The sequence below is a fragment of the Aotus nancymaae genome, unplaced genomic scaffold (assembly GCF_030222135.1).
Source record: "Aotus nancymaae isolate 86718 unplaced genomic scaffold, 86718_ANA_hifiasm-v0.15.2.pri h1tg000004l, whole genome shotgun sequence".
Taxonomy (NCBI): domain Eukaryota; kingdom Metazoa; phylum Chordata; class Mammalia; order Primates; family Aotidae; genus Aotus; species Aotus nancymaae.
The window spans coordinates 68,984,743-69,007,726 of record NW_026988415.1 but is presented as its reverse complement, the minus strand read 5'-3'; positions in this window follow the sequence as shown (position 1 = coordinate 69,007,726).

The following is a 22,984-nucleotide window of genomic DNA, read 5'->3' as shown; positions in this document are numbered from 1 at the left end:
TGAGGCATATAAAACATAGTTCCTTCTGTATATGTAGCCCAATTTGTGAATATGCTTTCTTGGTGAGCTTAATTTGAGTGGGAAGAAATTCAGAAGCAAGGTGATTACTATGAGATTCCATACATTCTAGGATCAACTGTAAATGCAAGTCCCATTGAAAGGAAAATGGGGAGAGGAGGATTTGTGGACATAGTACATTTATTCAACCTATGCCAAGAATTAGCAAACTTTCCGTGAAGGGCCAGACAGTAATATTTCAAGCTCTATGGTCCATATGGTTTCTATTCCAACTACTCAACTCTGTTGTAGCATGAAAGCTGCTATCGATAATAATGAATGAACACAACTGTGTTTCAACAAAACATTTACAAAAGCAGGAGCTTATATTTCAGTTATTCTGAACACATATTTCAGTTATTCTGACATATTTCAGTTCTTCTGACCTTCTGCAGGAGTGATCACAGACTGGATAAGCATATAATCTACATGAATCGTTTTAAGAAGGATATACTATAGAGTAAGTTGCAGGCTTTGAAAGTGCTGGTCTGTCACTTATACTCTGGAAATGGCATTTCTAAGAGCCTCCCTGACAAGAATCAGGGCAAAATCAGCCTCTCTTCCCCTACTTACCTTAATCACTATGTTACCTTAATCACTGAGAGGACTCTCGCTCTTTTGCTGCATGGTCACTCACATGGAGGATCTGGTAGACTTTAAAATACTTTTCAAATATCCTTCACAATCCAGCCTAGTGAGAAGTTACAAAAAGAAAAAAGACTGTTTGCATTATCTATGACCTTCCCAACACTCAGTTTGGTCAGCCTCCATTGCATTGAGCAACTGTGACAGGTATTAAAAAGGAGAATGGGAAGAAGGGAGAAAACCACAAGATGTTGCTTAGTTTAACCTAATCATTTTTCACATCATAATGGGAAAAAAAGAATTGATATTACACTTATGATACATTATATATTTACTTGTTACTTATCCTTTTGTCTAACTTCACAAAAACAAAAGTTCTGTGGCAAGACTTTGTTAATGTCTGCAACATTCTCTGGCACGTAGTTAAGTACTTAATAACTGTTGAAAGAAGGCTAGAAGGGCCAGATCATGACCAGTTTCCCTTCTCTTTTCTATCACCAACTGGGGAACCCCACCAAAGCCACTGACAACTTACCAAGGCTTCACAACTGCCTCACAAGGACATCCATGGCAACCATAATTCATTCTGGCCCTCTGATGAAACTTGCTGGGCAGAAAGCATCAGTATGAGTAACAGGCAGATCTTAATGTTGCTCTTGACCAAGGACAAGTTTTCTGGCCATCCAGGAATCTGCATGTTTAACAAGCACCCCAGGTGATTTTTTGCATAATAAAACTTTACACCATGGAAATTTCCAACATCAGAGGAGTAAAATCTCAGGAGTTATTACGGAAATCTTTTAGTGTGAAATGAGACCAAGGTGGGTGGGTCACTTGAGCCTGGGAGTTCAAGACCACCCTGGGCAACACAGTGAGACCCCCCCATCTCTATTTTTTTAAAAATAAAAGAAATAAAAGAAATCTTTTACTGTGAAATAAAAACATTTCTGTCTCACATGGCTTCTTTGGATTTGATAGAACCTAGATGAAGCACTGAGTAGAAGACACAGTACTGGCTTGGATTCAAAATTCCATTTTCTATGCCAACTAGCTATAATCTTGGGCAATTTGCACCATCTATTTTGTGGCCTCATACAATCTTGGGCAATTTCTAATTCCCCTATCTGTAAAAATGGGAGAATAGGGAAAAAAGAGGTTAGATTCTTTATTTTATAGTACAGCCTGACTATTTTAAGACTTTTTTCATATCATAATGTGAAAATATCCAGTAATTGCCTAGTGCCTATTAAGAACCCTTACCAGGCCGGGCACAGTGGCTCACGCCTGTAGTCCCAGCACTTTGGGAGGCCGAGGCAGGCATATCATGAGGTCAGAGTTCGAGAACAGCCTGGCCAACATGGTGAAACCCTGTCTCTACTAAATATACAAAAATTAGCCACGCGTGGTGGCAGGGTGCCTGTAATCCCAGCTACTTGGGAGGCTGAGGCAGGAGAATTGCTTGAACCCGCGAGATAGAGGTTGCAGTGAGCCAAGATCGTGCCATTGCACTCCAGCCTGGGCGACAAAGCAGGACTCTGTCTCAGGAAAAAAAAAAAAAAAAAAAGAACCCTTACCCTACCCCATCCCGCTAACTGGACAAGCCCACCAAAGCCACTGACCACTTACCAAGACCTCACAATGGTTTGATGACTATGTGCAGGATGCTGATTTGAGCCTCTTCCAATTCTCTAATAACCTCACTGGAGGTTAACCAGGCAGGGCTCAATATACCTCTTCGCCAGTGGCATAGTTTCTGATTGCGTGTGGCATCACCTATAGCACAGGGAGAAGAAAAAAACAAACGTAAGATGAACAGTCAAGGTTTGAGATCCAGCCTTAATTTTATTTTTACCACCTTAGTCAAGTTATCCAGCCAGCCACATCATGGATCTCAGATTTTACTCTTGCTAAGCATTCACACTAGCATCACAATTATATTATCTGGCAAAGGCAGTTGCAAGATCTACAATTTTTAGTAAGGATTCCTGCCCTTATTTTAAATGAGGTAACCTGGGTACAGAGGTACCAATGATGACACCAAAGCGTTAGTACTCAGATGAGAACTCTGCGTAGATTCCTTCAAATTCTTCCCCTCTTTAGACTTCAATATCGCTATCTGTGAATGGAGGTAAACTTGATCCCTTAGTGGCCTTTCTGTGTCTGGCAGTTAATGAACCTACATTCTTTAGTCCTGACCAAAACAGCCTGCAAAAGGTGAATGAAACCTTCATCTAGTCGTCAGATGGCATCTGGTTTTTGCACTGATAGGAAAAGGTTACAAAACTCTGACCTCTTGGACCAAGCCCCTATCACTTACAATCTCAACTCCCACCAGGACTCACCTTACCTTAAGTGAAAAGGAACTGAACATTACCTGCTCCCTCACCCAGCTGCCTGGGTTATTAAAAGGACCACAAAAAGCTAGGCAGACCAGTGGCAAGGCCCCTACCTTCAAGAATCAACCACTGGAATACCGGGCTCTGAGTCATGAGACACAAACCGAAGACTATCAAGGGATCCTTTCCCTTTTTTTTTTTTGAGATGGAGTCTTGCTCTGCCACCCAGGCTACAGTGCAGTGGCCTGATCTCCACCTCCCAGGTTCAAGCGATTCTCCTGCCTCAGCCTTCCAAGTAGCTGGGATTAGAGGCTACCCCAAGGGCGCCAGGCTAATTTTTGTATTTTTAGTAGAGATGGGATTTTACCATCTTGGCTAGGCTGGTCTCGAACTCCTGACCTCGTGATCCACCCGCTTTGGCCTCCCAAAATGCTGGGATTATAGGCCTGAGCCACCGTACCCAGCCAAGGGGTCCTTTCTTTCTTTTTTTTTGAGATGGAGTCTCGCTCTGTCACCAGGCTGGAGTGCAGTGGCACAATCTCCACTCACTGCAACCTCTGCCTCCCAGGTTCAAGTGATTCTCCTGCCTCAGCCTCCCTAGTAGCTGGGACTACAGGCACACACCACCATGCCCAGCTAATTTTTGTACTTTTGGTAGAGACGGGGTTTCACCATGTTGGCCAGGATGGTCTTAATCCCTTGACCTCATGATCCACCCGCCTCAGCTTCCCAAAACTCTGGATTACAGACGAGCCACCGCGCCTGACCAGGATCCTTTCTTTCTAAGGAAGCAGCCTACTGCCTGTAAGTTGCTCAGTCCCTAGCTGCTTAGCATGAAAAGTAACCCAGAAATCTGGCAATTCAGCAATAGCCCAAAGCCCAGGTTACTGTTATCATTATATGCTGGCAGCACTAGCATATACTGCTAAGTTTTCTGTTACTTACTCAGTGAGATGCAGGCAACCCTCAACTGAAACCCCTGGAAGACCCAAGGAGCAGTTTACCCAGGACTTACCCACCAGCAAGAAAGTATCTGTCCTCTCATCTACTAGTGACCATGAGACCCAGATAGAAAGTTCTCCCACCGTAGTTATGGAAGATTAGTGCTGCCTAGCTGAGAGGAGAGGGGAAGCAGGAGCCTTGATAGGCTTGAGTCATCTCTTTATTGGCACAACTAAGGCCACCATTTACTAGAGCAAGACCTGCATATTCATAAGCAGCTGCTGCCACTAGCAATTACTATAGCTTTAAAGCCCAGAGGGACAAGGGTAGAAAAAGAATGCGTAGAGGGCCTAACTGGGAAATAAATGGTAAGTGTAAACACTGATCCAGAAAATGCTGGCACTAAGGAGCCAGGAATAGAGGGGTAGGTGGTAATTAGTGCCTTCCTCTGAAGACAGTGATCTTATTTCTACCATTCCCTTCCCCCACCCCACCCAGCTCTTTTCTGAACTAAATCCCTCCAGTTTCCAGACCCCCTCACCATCCCCATTTATTCCACTTTTGTTTGGGTCAACAATTTTAAAATGGAAATAGTTTCAATGTGTCTCTAACTTTGAAAGTCATAGATGAATACTGCAAAAAAAAAAAAAAAAAAAAAAAATTCCAGAACTATATTAGGCAAAGAATGCAAAAATCAGCAAGAATCCCAGGGAAGTTTAACACGGGGTATGTTCTTCCAACAATTTTCATGTACGTGCACAAACATGAATTCTTATTTTACAATGATTAGATGAAATCATACTATTGCTCTTTAGCCCTTTTTCAATTTATATACTGTATACATCTTTCCAAGTCAAATGTTTATCTACAAGACTAGTTTTATTTTTAATGGCTATGTTGTGCCATTACATGAATACAACAAAATGTATTTAACCGAATTCCTACTCTTGACTAGGTAAGTTTTTCCATTATTTAACTGTTATGAACACCATGAAAATGTGCTCATATCTAAATCTTCTGTAATAATGTTAAACACATATTTGGGGGTATATCCCTATAAACGAATACAAACCTTACAGTGTAAGAGAATTACCAAGATCAGTAAAACACGGTCTGTACCCTTGAGTTTAAATCAAAGGAGATAGACACAAACAGGTAACATTTAACATTACCATGTCCATGGACAAAGATAAACAAAATTTCGTGGTGATTCCTAATTGAAACTGCAGCTGTTGCTAACAGAAAAGGCTGAAAGAATACTATTAGCAGCCCAAATTTAAAATCCATTTGCTAGAATTCCAAAGAATTATGCTAACGCTAAATATTGCCTCATTGGCATTTCAATATGACGTTGTTTTTTCTTGTTCAGCAAGCCTTAAAGGAAAGAAACAAGCAGAAGCTGCTCAGAAAACCACCTACCCCAGAGGCAGAGAACTGAGTAAGGTACAGGACAACATGACACTTGACCTGGACTTCCGTCTTTCCTTCCCTCTACTATTTCCAGTAAACAACAGTGAGCTGGTCAGACACAGTGGCTCACGCCTGTAATCCCAGCACTTTGGGAGGCCAAGTCGGGTGGATGTTGAGGTCAGGAATTCAAAACCAGCTTGGTCAAGATGGTAAAACCCCGTCTCTACTAAAAATGCAAAAATTAGCTGGGCATGGTGGCAGGGGCCTGTAATCCCAGCTACTTAGAAGGCTGAGGCAGAGAATTGCTTGAAGACAGGAGGCGGAGGTTGCAGTGAGCCAAGATCGCGCCACTGCACTCCAGCCTGGGTGACAGAGCAAGACTCCGTCTCAAAAAAAAAAAAAAAAACAGTGAGCTATGGCTATTTCCTTTCAGAAACAACATGGATTCTCTCCCCGAGACTCTCATTCCTGCACAGATCTGCTTACACATAGTTGAGATGTGCTGGTATTCATGCCGACTTAGAAGATACAAATAAGAATGATAAGAAACTTTTTCAGCACCGTGATGGGTCAGATATAGATGACATTAACATGGATGACAGATGGATTTTTAAAACCTACTCAAAAAAGATGAGTTAATGTGATAACGCAAACAGTCCCGAACCTTTTAGTAACATTTCAGTCATAGGCGCGTATACAATGGTGGTCCCATAAGATAATAACACCACGTTTTTACTGTACCTTTTCTATGTTTAGTTATACAAATACTTACCATTGTGTTCCAAATGCCTACAGTATTCAATACAGCAACATGCCGTACAGGTTTGTAGCCTAGGAGGAATAGGCTATATCATATAGCCTAGGTGTATAGTAAGCTATACCATCTAGGTTAGTGTAAGTACAGTCCTCTGTAATGCTCACACAATAAAATCACTTAATTACCCATCACTCAGAACACATCCTGTCTTTAAGCAACACACAACTGTTATAATTAAACGTTAATTATAAAATCTAGGTGTTGGGTATATGGCTTTTCACTGTACAGTTCTTTCAACTTTTCTGTATGTATGACAACTTTCACAACAAAATGTTGGGGAAAATCCAGCAAGCAGCTTTAAAAATATGGCTATAAGTCCTTTCCTTCTACTATATTTTATTCCTAGGATGATCCTATCCAACAAGATGAGCCTATTCAATGTTTCCTCCATTTTGTTTTAGATTTAGCTTTCTCAAATATGACTTTGAGCTCTCCAACTTTTTAATGAAGTGAAATGAATCAAAATGTATTCATAGGTAGATTACCAAGATAGTACATGTAAAGTTGGCGAGGCATAAGGGGAGGGGCTCTGACTCACTACCTGCATACATCTAAATAAATTAATATTTTGGACACCCCACTTCTTCATTTAAAAATTACCATTAGGATCCTCTAAACATTTGCCTCAGCTTACCTTTCTGCCTTAGCCCACATTAAATCCTTATTTCCCATATTCTCATCGCAAAGAACTGTGCAGGAAGGAGGGGAGCAAGGGTGAAAGCACCAAAGCATCCTATGTTCACATGCTTCAAGTCTGAATATAATAAAAGTTATTTTGGCCGGGCGCGGTGGCTCGCGCCTGTAATCCCAGCACTTTGGGAGGCCGAGGCGGGTGAATCACGAGGTCAAGAGATCAAGACCATCCTGGTCAACATGGTGAAACCCTGTCTCTATTACAAATACAAAAAATTAGCTGGGCATGGTGGCGCGTGCCTGTAATCCCAGCTACTCGGGAGGCTGAGGCAGGAGAATCGCCTGAACCCAGGAGGCGGAGGTTGCGGTGAGCCGAGATCGCACCATTGCACTCCAGCCTCGGTAACAAGAGCGAAACTCTGTCTCAAAAAAAAAAAAAGTTATTTCTAGAAAAGAAGTTCAAAGCTTGATGTTGAAGGATAGGGTATAACTGACTTGAGTGCAGGACCCTGGGGGAGGTCTTATAAACTCCTACTTTAAAACGTGTCTTAGCTGGCTTATCTGTAAAAAAGGAAAAAGACTTGTCACAAGCAATGACAAATAAAGTAAATATGAATTATAAATAAATATGAATTTCTGGTCAGGTGAATGGAATGAGGAATGAAACCATCACTGTTGAGTGATGATCCAGAACAGGCACAGCAAGCTTTTTCTATAAGGGCTTTGCAGGCCACAATATCTCCAATATATTTAATGGCGAAAACAGCAACTACTTTTATACCACACTAATAGCTACTTAACTCTGCCATTGGGATGCCAAAATGGTCCCACATAAAACATCGATGAATGAACATGGCTGTGTTCCAGTATAGAACTGTATTTGCAAAAACAGGTAGCCCATGAGCAATAAAGTTTGCCCACCCCTGGTTTAGAATATGGAGTCTGGTTGGGTGTAGTGGCTCACATCTGTAATCCCAGCACTCTGGGAGGCCGAGGGAGGCAGATCGCTTGAGTTCAGGAGTTTGAGAACAGCCTGGGTACCATAACAAGACCCCATCTCTACAAAAAAATACAAAAATTAGCCAGGACTGGTGGCACACACTTATTGTCCTAACTCAGAATGCTGAGGTGGAAGGATCACCTAAGCCTAGGAGTTCGAGGCTACAGTGATCCGTCATCATACCACTGCACTCCAGCCTGGGCAACAGAGCGAGAACTTGTCTCTTTAAAAAAAAAAAAAGAAAGAAAAATACAAAGTCCTACCTAGGAATACTATTTGGATGATGACCTGGGCCCTGAGGATAAGGCCCTCATCTAACAGTTATCACTCAAGTCCCACCAAGAAAGCAAGTGTCAGCAGTAGCAACAGTTGCAACACATGTAAATACCAAGGACTGAAATCCAAACACAAAATGGCATTGTCTCATGAGAAACTCTTAAGAAGATATACACATAACTAGAAAGAAATATCAAGTTTCTGACCACATGCTTTTTGAAGAAACAGTTGACAATCCAGAGCCTGTGGAGATCACTTTAGCAGGCACACAATAAATGTTTGTTGATGAGTCATTCATTTATTCATCTAATAAACATTTACTGAGGCCTACTAATGTGCCAGGCTGGGCTCTGGAGATGAAGACACCTTCCTTGCCCTCAAGGAGCTCACAGTCTAACTGATAACAGGAAGAGAGACAGGCATATACACAGACAATTACAATACAATCTGATAAGTGCTGTAACACTTATCAGGTTGTATTATAATGGCCGATGTAAAATTTCTTTCCAGGGGGTGCTGCTCCAGGCCGTTGCTGGCTGTAACATCAAGAGAGGGGAGGAATAAATTATAGAAATCAAATGTTAAATGCTTTTCATTTATTTCAAATATTCAGGCTTTCCCTAACCCCTGGCCATAGATGGATTTGGGAACTAGGCACTGGCATGATGTAAAATGGGACTTCCATGCACAGACTTCCAATAAAGGACCTTCTAAACCCCCTCTTCTAAAACATGACTTTTTTTTTTTTTTTTTTTTTGCTTATACTCCTCTTAACCTCCCCACTCTACTATACACATGAGCCTGGTTTAATATCTACAGCTAGCAAAATGCTGAAAAATGGGAGCTTACAACTAACTGGATTAACCCAGTGTAACTGGATAGCAAAAAGCAATAAGTAACAGCTCATTTGGCACTTCTAAATCCAATAATCCTCATCCTTCACTGAAAAAAATAAGTTAGAATGTTATTAAATATAAAATAGATAATATACAGATCATAGAGTAGGAATAAGTTAGAACATTTACTTAATAAACATAATTGGACAGATTTTCTGAACTAGAAATAACACTCAGCTTCAGGAAAACAGAACTAGACCCCTCCAAAACCTTTGAGACTATCTAATTCGCCTATGTATTATAAACAAGGAAAATGAAACTGAGAGGTAACACACTCTGCCCATTCTCTTTTCAAAATTATGCGAGTGATAGTAACAGACTCCTTGAGACAAGATTACCACTGTAACAGTTATTTGGTTCAGATGGTTTTATACAAAGATAGGATGGTATTTTTCTGTGCCTCATACTTTTCTTAATAATGCCTAGGTTTTTAATGGCTTTTCTGCTCTGTACCAGCAAATTGGGCAGATAACATCAGTAAGTTGTTGACAGTTATACTGAGATCATTGTTTTGAGACCCAATGTCTTTAGGAGGCTGTTATTTAATAAGTTTAACATACTATTTTCCCCTAAAGTTACTAAACTGCTCTTGCCTATACACTGTTCCTTTCTGCCAATTAGCTCTTTCCTGGTGCCTTCACAGATGCTAGTGTGTTCCTATTAGCGTTTCACATCCTCAAAGCACTTAACAGTATGTATAAATATGGACATTTCACTATTGCCCATATCCTCCCTCAGACCACTCAGAAATATTTTAAATAAGACCAGTCCCTGAATGGATCGGGGAGAAGGGACCACTGTTTTGTTTCTTGTCTAAATTAGTTTCTCATTAGAGACAAAATGTTGCCCTGTCTTCTCCCCACACCCAAAGCCAGGGAGCACCAACGTTGTGCAGTACTCAAAAGTGCTTTTCTTTTAGATAAAAAGAAATGGATTTCTATTTAAAAATCAGACAAGGCTGAGCAAGGTGGCTCACGCCTGTAATTCTAGCACTTTGGGAGTCCAAGGTGGGAGGATCGCTTGAGCCCAGGAGTTCCAGACCAGCCTGGGCAAGACCTCCACACTAAAAATAAAAACAAAAGTAAGATAGAGGTCAGACAAATGTTATCTCAAAATGGCTACCAAGAACCAGACATGTATCCACACAACAGTTATATTTGGAATTGCAAAAATTTCTTCAGACTCAATGGCAACAAATATTACTGGGAGCATGTCTTCGACAAATGACATTTGCAATTTACAAATAACATTCAGGCACAAATTGGATAATTCACAAAAGGAAGTAAGAGCTAGTAATTGAGATCTGAAAGTGCAGCCTTACCAATAATCAGAGAACTGTATCACAAAACAAAGATATCGGCCAGGTATGGTGGCTCACCCCTATAATCCCAGCATTTTGGGAAACTGAGGCAGGAGAATCACTTGAGCCCAGGAGTTCAAGACAAGCCTGAACAACATGGCAAAACCCCATCTCTACAAAAAAATTTAAAAATTAGCTGGACATGGTGGCACACACCTGTAGTCCCGCTACTCAGGAGGCTGAGGTGGGAGAATCTCTGGAGCCCTGGAGGTTGAGGCTTCAGTGACCCATGATCACGCCACTGTATTCCAGCCTGGGTGAAAGAGGGAGAGCCTGTCAAAAAAAAAAAAAAAAAAAACCCACAAAGATATCATTCATTCATTTACATATGGAATGTAAAATATATATATATATATTTTTTTTTATAAGTACCTAAAACAAAAGCAAATATATTTTTTATAAGTACCTAAATGACTGGGTACAAAAATTGACATTAATTTTTTGAAAACAGCAACTATGCCAATTCTTTGTAATGTTCAAACCTTTTGACAAATAACTAATTCTATAAGTCTCTTAACCCAAAATAGATAAATAATAAAAACCAAATGAAAAGACATTCATTACATAATTTAAAATAATGAAAATCTGTGAAATACTTCCATACAACAGAACGTCATGAAACAAAACACAGTATAAAATACTACACATATATCATCAACTGCATAGAAAAATGCAGAGAATGAAGTGAATAAATGTATTAACAATAGTTATCTCTGGGTGGTGAAATTATGGATCTTTTTTCTCCCTTGATAGTTATCCTCAGGCAAAGTTATAATATTTAGCAAATTTCTAGACTGAGGGAGCTATTCAAATTTAAACAATAGAAGAAAAATCACAAAATAGAAGATATATTTGCCAAATAATTTCAAATCTGTACTAACCAAAAATTTAAAAACAAAAATTAAGAGGCAAACAATAACATGGAGTAGGTATTTATAACATTACAAAAGTAATGATCTTTATTTACAGAACACACTCAAACAGATAATAATAAACACTAAACTAAAGCTTCAACACATAAATCAACATAAGATATGAACTATCATTACATAAAAGAAAACTGCTGACAAATATATGGAGGAAGAAAGAATCCAAACTAATAAGCAAATGAAAAATTAATACTGGTTTTTAATCCATTAAAAATTAAAAAACAACATTCAGCGTTTGTATGAGTAAAACTTGATACAACCTTTTTGGGAAGAAATTTGGCAATACATACTGAGAGTTTAAAATGTCCGTACTTTGATGTACTAACTCCACTTCCACGAATGTATCCCTAAGCAAATAATAAAAATAAAACACACGTATTTTCAGTCTTTTATAACAAGAAAAAAGACAATAACTTTTCCATCACTGTTGTATATTTGGATCAACATGGCAAAATATTAATAATAGATTAAAAAAAAACCCTACTGCAGCAAATGACTGGTTAGATGTCTCAAAGCATTAGATTCAGACAGAAAATCAGGCAAAACAAGAAGGGTGTGTCCAGCCTGCCGCAGTCGGCCATTTTAGACCCTCTGCAGAACAAAAAGCACAGAAGACAAGGGTAGTTAAGGATAGTCACCCTACTAGGCACCAAATCAACAATTCTTTACTTTTTGTCTCCTAGGTATGTAACCCTATACTCTGCAGTCAAAAACAGAAAACAAGTCTCCCTTCTCAAACGGCTTTGGTTAGTTACAAACAAATTTTGAAACCATAAAAGAAGGTTCCCTTAAATTCGCCTCCTCTTTTTAGGAGATAAAGCATAATGCTTAAGAGCACAGGCTTCTGGAGCTATCCCACCTGGATAAAAACCCAGTATCAGCCATTCAACTGGCTGTAAAGCCTTGAACAAATTAAAAATGTGTCCCTCAAATATCTCATTTGTAAAAACTTAATAACAGTATTGCTGTTTCATAAGATTGTTGAGAGTACCAAATGAGTTACAGCCTATGTAAAAGCACACAGACCAGAACGTCACAAGTAGTAAATGCTATAGACGTTTAAGTATAATTATTATTACAGATGCAGAAATAGGCCCAGTGGCCGGGCGCGGCGGTTCACGCTTGTAATCCCAGCACTTTGTGGGGTCGAGGCTGGTGAATCACTTGAGGCCGGGAGTTCGAGACCAGCCTGGCCAACATGGCAAAACCCTGCCTCTACTAAAAATTAAAACATTAGCCGGGCGTGGTGGCGCCCACCTGTAACCCCAGCTACTACTCGGGAGGCTGAGTAAGGCACGGGAATCGCTCGAACCCGGGAGGCAGAGGTTGTAGTGAGCTCAGATCGCAACACTGCACTCCAGCCTGGGCAACGGAGCAAGACTCTGTCTAAAAGTAAATAAATGAGAGAGAGAGAGAGAGAAAGAAAGAAAGAAATAGACCCAGAGAAGGAAAAGGACCACCATGAAATCATAGCTAGGATTATTGGAAAAAGATCTGTTTTTTCACTTTTTAATCTTGTGCCCTTGGAGTCATGACAGTACATCTGCCTTTAAAAAAGAAAAGAAACTCTAATGTCCCCCCTTGACAAAACCGTGCTGAAAGTTCTACAGAAGAAAAAATAAAGAAAAGGGTGAAAGCCCAGGCTACCTTCATACCACCACTGCCATTAACTACTTTTCAATCTTTCTCCACAACAGTATGAGTCCCAGGCAGCCATAGGTCCAAATTCCAGGTTTACGGCAAAGAGTAACAAGCATTTGGAAACACATCCAAATCCTCACGCCTATGTTCTCAGGGGAGAGAATCAAGGGCTTTCGGCAATCAAGGGCATCAAACATTAGATTCTCACACTACAACCACTGTGCTTTGCTACGCTGATGGAATGACTGTATTCAAAGCCAAGTACAAGCGGCCCAAGATCGAAAAGCCAGAGAGAGGCCTCCGAAAGCATACTGCCCAAATGTGGCCTGTCTCCAAGTGCTCCCTTTTTACGCATTTCCTACGCACCGCCAGCTGCCGCAACCTTTTGCAGAGTCATCATCGCCTCCTCATTTTTGAACCCACTTACCGATAGGCCAGTGATAGGCTAAGATTCTGGGTTAATTTCTAGTATATCTGACCACAGCATAGGAAAACTCCAACTCAGGTTGATCCCTTCACTCAGCTAAAAGGGTAGTTCTCTGCAGGGCCTGATAGCCCAAAATGGCCAAGCAAAGACAGCTTACCTCCCCCCTCGCCATTTTGCAACCTTAATTACACGAACACTGAGCACCTCCCCTCCCCGGCATTCCGTTTGAAATACGCATGCGCGCCGCTTCCTCCTTACCGTTCTCCCCAACCATCAAGATGTCTCAAATACGCAAGAGCGCCATCTCTCCCTCCTAACCTCTGGTGCCAACTTCTAGCAACTTTGCGTTCGTAAATATGTATGCGAGTTCTTCTCTTCCCGACCCTACAACCCCCACTCCATTCAAGCCTTGCGCATGCGTGCCTCCCTCTCCTCGCCACCCACTGGAGCCCCTCCCCTTAACTCAGGTCTTCTCAAATACTGCAAGCTTGAGCGCCGCCCCTCGGTGCCGCGCCTCCTCATCCAGCCTCTCAAATACCCTGCGCACCGCGCTAGTCCTCTTCCTTCTTGCTCCCATTTATATACAGTATGCATGCCTGATGCTATCTGGACGTATTTCTCGCCACAGTTCTGCCCCATTGCCCAAGGAGACCCACTACCAGCCTTCCCTAATGCGGGTAGATGCGGTAAACTAGGGAAGTTGAATCCGGGAAAGAAGGCGTTGCAGGTGATCAGAGTGAAACCCAGATCTAGATGGAATCGGTCCCGACTCCAAGGGAGGGGGCTAGAGTACCCTAGGATTCACATAAGACCCGCCAACCTGAACAAAGCCAAGGAAAACTCTCCTAAACAATCGGATGAACCTAATCCTAAGGCCTTGCCCTTTAGATACATCTGCTATGAATGACGAACCCCAAATGTTTTAAACAGGGAACATGGAAAACACCGACGCTCAGGTGCCTTGACTCTAGTTAGAGGAAAGGAGTCTGCATTCCTTTCACAACGGGAAGCAAATGCTCAACATCCTTGGAGAACTGGGGCCTGTAACGGATTCCATTTTTTCCTCCCGTGAACTGGAAAAATGCACAAATTAAGGATCTTCCTGGCCCAAGTTCCCTCCGCCGCCCTCCATGTTCTGTTCTTCCCCTACATCGTTCCTTTACCTCCTGGTTGAATTCGGTGTTGTAGCAGGAATTCTTAGAGCCGGCCGTCCCAAGATGGGGTGGAGAGAGCGGCATGAAAGACAGAGGGAGAGACATCCTTGAATGGCAGCAGCAGGCCTTAGCGGCAATGGACAGCAGGCACAGGACCAGCTGTGCCTCGAGCCGCAACGCTGATGCCAGAAAAGGACAACCTCTCCAGAATCGCCGCAGTGTGCTTCCAGCGCATGCGCTGCGCACGCCCTTTACCCTCCTCCCCCCCCCCCCCCCCCCCCCCCGCCTCTCAGAGTCTAACCCTAAGCAGTCTACTGACCTCCTTCACTCCTTTCCCAGGGCCCCCTATCCCACTCTGCTTCTTCCACCTTTCCCCTCCCCTCGGTCACAGGGGTCTCCACCATCATCCCTCGCTCAGCCCATCCTTCCTTCGTCAATACCCCTCCTATTATTCTTAGCCCACCATCTACCTTTATTCCCTCCGTTATTGTTAGTGCGCCACCCTCCAATTCTTCACCTTCCCTGCCAGTCTGCAGCCCTCTTGGGCGTCTTACGCCTGTCCTCCTATGCCTGATGTTGAAAATTGTAAAAATTACCGCAAACAAAACGAAACAAAATTTAAAAAACAATTGTAGGCCCGGCGCGGTGGCTCACACCTGTAATCCCAGCACTTTGGGAGGCCGAGGTGGGCAGAACTCTTGAGTCCAGGAGTTCGAGACCAGCTTGGGCCCCATGGAGAAACCCCGTCTATACAAAAAAATACAAAAATTACCTGGGCGTGGGGGTGCGCGCCTGTACTCCCAGCTATTCAGAAGGCTGAGGTGTTCGGAGGCTGAGGCAGGAGAATCGCTTGAACCCGGCAGGTGGAGGTTGCAGTGAGCCGAGATCGTGCCACTGCACTCCAGCCTAGGCGACAGAGCCAGACTCCGTCTCAAAACAAAACAAAACAAACAAACAGAAGGCTGAGGTGGGAGAATCACTCTAGCCCAGGAAGTCAAGGCTACAGTGAGCCATGATTGTTCCACTGCACGCCAGCCTGGGCAAAAGAGTGAGACCCTCGTCTCAAAAAAAGAAAAAACATATTTCCACACGCCCTCTCCAAAGTAGCTGTCACCCTCTCCCAACCAGCCCGTCTCAGGCAAACAGAACGCCTTATTGATGATGACCCACAGAGAAGATCCAGAGACAGGGAACCAGAACAAAAACTGCAAGGGTGTTCAATCAATTTTGGGGGTAAGAGGCAGTAGGCCATCAACATGGAAAGATCTTTTCTTTCTATTCACAACCCTGGTAATTGTCTGGACATAAAAAATGAGATTCAGTGTCCTTCACTGCTTACTACAAGGCCTGTTCCTGTCTTTTGTGAGAATTCTAATACTAATTTTGAGAGAAATGGCATTATTTATTCAAGAGGCTCTGAAATAGATCCCTCTTTGGGTGTGAACTAGAAAGAATACAAAATAACATTTTGTTTCACTTTATCGTGTTTTACTTTGGTGCCTCAGTCTTCTTGTTTTCTAAAAAGGCCAGTTTGGAAATATCAAAAACTGAGACCCACAAATTCATAAATCCTAAAACCCATAAACTTGTACATCATCATCCTCTCTAATTAACTTGGGAAGAATGTTATATCAACATTATTCAGAGAAAAAATGGGTTTATATTTTTCATATAATGCACACAAAAGATTATACAACAATGTGCATATGAAGAAGAAAAAAGAGAAATAGGAATGTACTAAATAAAAAAGAAATGCTGAAAATCCAGTGGTACAAAGAACCTCTCCTAAATTAAAATAATCATTTATTATTACACAAAAGTTAAAATATAAGAAATTTTACAGCACTATTTTAACAAATGCTTTTATTTCTGTTCTCTTTTTCTGTTATAATGGTTTTATTGAGATATAATCTACATATCATACAATTAACCAACTTAAAGTATACAATGTATACTTTTAGTATATTCACAGAATTGTGCAGCCACCACTACAGTCAATTTTAGAATATTTTCATCACCCCCAAAAGAAACTTCATACCCATTAGTATTGTCTTAGTCCATTTTATGCCACTATAACAAAATACCACAGACTCGGTAATTTATAAAGAACAAAATTTATTTCCTCACAATTCTGGAGAATGGGAAGTCCAAGATCGAGGCACTGGCGTCTGACAATGGCCTTCCTGCTGCATCATCCCATGGTGGAAGGGCAGAGAGAGACAGAGAGACAGCGAAAGAGGAGGCTAGAACTCATCCTTTTTTAAAGAACTCACTACTGAAATAACAAACCCACTCCCTCAATAATAGCATTAACCTATTCATAAGACTGGTGCCCTCTTGAACCAAACACCTCCCTTTAAGCCTCACCTCCCAACACCACCACATGGAGGATCACATTTCCAACATGTGAAATTTGAGAGACATATTCAAACCATAGCAAGCATCTTTCTGTTATCTTATGATTTTTTTTTTCAAATATATAATGTTTTGGCTGGGTGTGGTGGCTCATGCCTGTAATTCCAGCACTTTGGGAGGCCAGTGCAGGAAGATTGTCTGAGCCCACAAGTTCAAAACCAGCAGGGGCAGCAACATAGCAAGACCCTGTCTCTATTTAAAAAAAAAAAAATGTGAGGGCCAGGTGTAGTGGCTCACACTCATAATCTAAGTACTTTGGGAAGCCAAGGTTGACGGATCACTTAAGGTCAGGAGTTTTGAGACCAGCCTGACCAACATGGTGAATCCCCATCTCTACTAAAAAAATACAAAAATTAGCTGAGCATGGTGTCAGGCGCCTGTAATCCCAGCTACTCAGGAAGCTGAGGCAGCAGAATCGCTTGAACCTGGGAGGCAGAGGTTATAGTGAGCTGAAATCAAGCCACTGCACTCCAGCCTGGGTGACAGAGTGAAACTCTGTCAAAAAAGGAAAGAAAGGAAGGAAAGAAGGAAGGAAGGAAGGAAGAGAGAAAGAGAGAGAGAGAGAAAAGAAAGAGAGAAAGAAGGAAAGAAAGAAGAAAAAAATGTATATATAATGTTTTAACATTAGCTTTTTTGTGGGGGGATGGAGTCTCCCTCTGTCGCCCAGGCTGGAGTGCAGTGGCATGACCTTGGCTCACTGCAACCTCCACCTGCCAGGTTCAAGCAACTTTCCTGCCTCAGTCTCCCAAGTAACTGGGACTACAGGTGCATGCCACCATGCCCGGCTAATTTTTTGCATTTTTAGTAGAGACAGGGTTTCACCATGCTGGCCAGGCTGGTCTCAAACCCCTGACCTCATGATCCACCCGCCTCAGCCTCCCAAAGTGCTAGGATTGCAGGCATGAGCCACCGCCCCCAGCCAACATTCACATTTTTTACTACACTATATTTGTATTTGAGGTTGTGTTTTTACCATGCATAGGCAAATCTTCATCAGCAAACAGATTTGGTTCTGTTTCTTTCAAGGAACTTCTACCTTCAATTCAGGCAAGGAGCTTGGTCCTAGACTCAGCCCTATGGAAATCACTACACATCACCCCAAAGGCTCAATGCATGAGAGACTCAACTTCCCCCCCACAATGCCATTTACCAATGGCACAGACCAACATCAACATTTATAGATATAATATTGTGCTGTTTCCACTACTTTTCCATACTCCTGATTATTGATTATCTTCACTCTTTTTAATAAATGGACAGCATTGCATTTTTGAAAGTATTATAAAATTGAAATCAGCACATAATTGTTTTTTTCTCTTTTTTTTTTGTACAAAGGTACAAAGGTAACCTTTTATTTCAGTGTCCTTCTAAGCCATACCCTACTCTGCCTTCTGTTTAAAACTGTTATCTGCCTTTGTATTCCTTGTGTCTGGCACAGTTCCTGGTACATGGGAGCCACTCAAAAATAAATCAACAGGCCAGGCATGGTGGCTCATGCCTGTAATCTCAGCACTTTGGGAGGCCGAGGTAGGCAGATCACTTGAAACCAGGAGTTCCAAACTAGTCAGGGCAAAAAAGTGAGACCCTATCTCTATATAAATAAATATTAACAAATAAATCTGTCATTAACATTAAGGTCCATGTTCTGGATAGAAAAATCCCATCTCCTCTAAATAGGATTTAGAGATTGCACTTGTATTTTCAGTGATAATGAGATGGAAGTTCAACTGATATTTACCCCACAATTCACAATCTCTGGGCATTTCCTACTGTTGGTCATTATGATTTGGTTTTTCCTTCTCTGGAAAAGCTTTGGGTCATGCAGCACATAATTCTTACAGATTGGGTTACTTATTCTTTCCACATATCTTTATTTTGAAAAACTTCCATAATGCACCATGGCCCCTTAAGAAGAGAAATTCAAGAAAGAGGCACAGGCTGGGCGCAGTGGCTCATGCCTGTCATCTCAGCACTTTGGGAGGCTGAGACGGGTGGGTCATGCGGTCAGGAGTTCAAGACCAGCCTGGCCAACATGTTGAAACCCCATTTTTACTAAAAATACAAAAATTAGCTGGATGTTGTGGCGGGCACCTGTAATCCCAGCTACTTGGGAGGCTGAGGCAGGAGAATTGCTTGAACCTGGGAGGTAGAGGTTGCAGTGAGTTGAGATGGCGCCACTGCACTCCAGCCTGGGTGACAGAGCAAGACTCCATCTCAAAAAAAATTATAGAAAGAGGCATAGCTTGTAAATCTTGAATCCTTTAAAATGCTTAGAGTCCTAGGCCTGCCTATTTGTCTGAACTTCCCAGTTCACAAGCAGTTCCTAAGGAGTGGTAAGGGAGAAATTTGGGAACCTCTATTGTATCCACCCATTTTAAACTAACATCTGAGACTTTATTTTTCTCTTTTCCTCCATCCTATACATTTCTTAGGAGACTGGGCTTCTTCTAGAGGATGTGATGATTAATTTTACATGTCAACTTGGCTGGACCACAATGCCCAGATATTTTGTCAAACAATTCTAGATGTTTCTGTGAGGGGTGCTTTTGGATGAAATTAACATTTAAATTAGTGGATTTTGAATAAAGCATTGCCCTCCATAATGTGGCTGAGCCATATCAATCAGTTGAAGACATGAATAGAACAAAAGACTGATCTATCCCAGGTAAGAAGGAATTCTGCCAACAGATTGCCTTTGAATTGTAACATTGGCTCTTCTCGAGGTTCCCAGACTGATGGCTTTTGGGCCTGAACTTCGGTATCAGCTCTTTCCTGGGGCTCCAGGCTGCCAGCCCACCTTGCAGATTTTGGATTTGCCAACCTCTACACTCATGTGAACTAATTCCTTAAAATCTCTTTCTCTCTCTCCCTCTCTCTTTCTCTCTATGCACATGTGTGTATGTATGCGTGTGCACACGCACACATGCGCACGCACACACACACACACACACACACACACACACGGTGTTCTCTTTCTCTGAAGAACCAAGACTGATACAGATTTCCTGAAACCTGTGAATACTCTCAGTTGAGGTTGTGGCACAGGAAGGAAAGGTAGTCAAGAAGACTCTCTCAGTCCCTTGAATTCAGCTTTACCTTGCCAAATTGTATATTGACTAAATCTGACATGAGACTGGCCTTAACTTCCCAAAAGCTACCATTACAAAACTGTAAAACAGGCCAGGCGCGGTGGCTCTCGCCTGTAATCCCAGCACTTTTGGAGGCCGAGGTGGGTGGATCACCTGAGGTCAGGAGTTTGAGATCAGCCTGGCCAACATGGTGAAACCCCATCTCTACTAAAAATACAAAAAATCAGCTGGACGTGGCACCCTGTGCCTGTAATCACAGCTACTCAAGAGGCTGAGGCAGGAGAATCTCTTGAACAGGGAGGCAGAGGTTGTGGTGAGTCGAGATCATGCCAGTGCACCCTAGCCTGGGTGACAGAGAGAGACTCCATCTCAAAAAAAAAAAAAAAAAAATGTAAAACAATTTAGAAAACAAGAAGACCTTTTGTCTTCCTAGAGTCCTGTAATTTTTTCATGATAGTACTAATCTCTTCTGGCACAATAAGAACCAGTGTGCTCTTTGAGACTTTGAAGAAGAAGGTTAACTGGTGGCTCACACCTGTAATCCCAGCACTTTGGTTGGCCGAGGCAGGAGGATTGCTTGAGGCCAGGAGTTCAAGACCAGCCTAGCCAACATGGCAAAACCTCATCTCTACAAAAAATTCAGTAAGTAGGCCGGGCGCTGTGGCTCATGCCTGTAATCCCAGCACTTTGGGAGGCCCAGGCAGGCGGATCACCTAAGATCAGGAGCTCAAGACCAGCCTGGCCAACATGGTGAAATCCCATCTCTACTAAAAATACAAGAAATTAGCTGGGCGGGGTGGTGCACACCCATAATCCCAACTACTCCGGAGGCTGAGGCAGGAGAATCACTTGAACCCAAGAGGTGGAGATTGCAGTGAGCTGAGGTCGAGCCACTGCACTCCAACCTGGGCGACAAACCAAGACTATGTCTCAAAAAAAAAAAAAAAAAGGAGCCAGGCACGGTGGCACATGCCTGTAGTCTCAGTTATTTGGGAGGCTGAGGTGGGAGGACTGCTTGAGCTCGACAGGTCAAGGCTGCAGTGAACCCTGATTGCACCACTGCACTCCAGCCTAGGTGACAGAGTAAGATCTTTTCTCAAAAAAATAAAATAAATAAATAAAACAAAATGAAAAAGGAGGTAACGGGAAGTGAAAAAGCTGGCAAGATGGTACAATAACAAACTTATATTAATAAAGGCCTTGATTTCATTGTCAAAAGTTAATTAGTTTGAATATGTGAATAAGATGGCTAAGAGACCAAGAAACATATTAAGCTTGTTACTAACTTCTTGATAAATTCCGCAGAAATTTACCTTTTACAACAAAATTCAGTTGGGAAAAAAAGAGATACACTAGGGCTAAGAACATATCTACTCTTCTGTGTAAACAATAAAGGTATCTGGTTATAAAATATACAGGTGTCATTTAAGAGAACTGGTATATTATTAAGGAAGTTACTATAATTTTGGAGATGTTTGTATTAGTCAGGGTTCAGTGCAAGAACCAAAAAACCCTTCTGGATTTTAGATGAAGGAACTTAATATAATAAATTGGGTGCTTACAAGTTACTTGGAAGGAAAGAAAGAACGCATTCTAAGGAGAATCTCAGGGAATGACTCCCAGAAGAATATAAAGCTGATCAATCAGAATTGTTAGGACCTATAAGGCTACTACCAGTTTCATGAATTCAAGAACCCAGAGAGCTGTGATCCGGGGAATTTAAAGACAAAATAGAAAACAAACAAACAAACAACAACAACAACAAACCACTGCAGCTGATGTGACCACTATAACTGATTATTGGTACAGAGCTGGAGGATTCATGCTAAAATGCTATTACATTTGAGTGGTAACTCTGCACAACTCACTTGCCAGCAAAAACAGGCAAAATGTGGCTTGAAGATGGCTTCCACTTCACATATGCCTTCCAAATGCTGAGCAGTTGATTCTAATTAAAATAACCTAGTTTACCTCCAGGCCCATGGCTGCAAGGGTGTGTGAAAAGTGAATGCTTTGACTTTACAACTTCTCAAACATGAAAGAGAATTAAATAAAGGTTCAGTGGGCTAATCAAGAGTACCCAGCTCAGTAGTAGATACGATACAATAAAGCAAATATTCAACTAGGAGTTGGTAAACCTGTGATCCAGTCCTTGTTCATGGTCTTAATTTGATCTTGGGAAAGTTGCATCCTCTCTCAGGCCTAATAGAGTTTATCCAGTTATTACTGGGAATAAATACTTTAAACATGAGAGTGGTATGATCATCTTTATATTTTAGAATAAGCACTTAGCCAAGAGGCAATGGTAGCCTGCTTAGAGTAGTAGTGAGATGGAGAGAAATGTGACATCTCTGAGAAACATTTAACAATTTAAAGCATTTTATAATGATAACAGGGTCAATTCATCCAGAAACTATAATGATCATAAATATATATGCACCTAAAAACAAAGTCCCAAAATACATGGGGAAACTTTCAAAATTGAATAGATAAATGCATAATTCAACAGTAAGAATTGACGTGAAGACTTGAATACTTCACTTTCAATAATGGATACTACAAGTAGATGGAAAATTAGCAATGATATAGAAGACGACAACAATGCTATCAACCAAAATTGACCTAACTGACCTCTATAGAATGATCCAACCAATAGCAGCATGATGAACATTCTTCTCAAGCACTCATGAAACATTTTCAAAGACAGACTGCATGCTAGCCTCAACAAATGTAAAGTGATTGGAATTATATGTTCTGCAATCCCAATAGAACAAAATTACAAATAAAATGAGAAGAAAATTTTGAAAATTCACATGCATGTGGAAATTAAACATTATATTCCTAAATAGCCAAAGGGTCAAAGAAGCAATCATAAGAATAGTTAGAAAATACTTTGAGATGAATGAAAAAGAAAATATACCAAAATTTATGGAATGCAGCTACAGCAGTGCTTAAAGGGAAATTTATAGTTATAATCACCAGCATTATAAACAAAGAAAGATCTCAAAGTAATAACC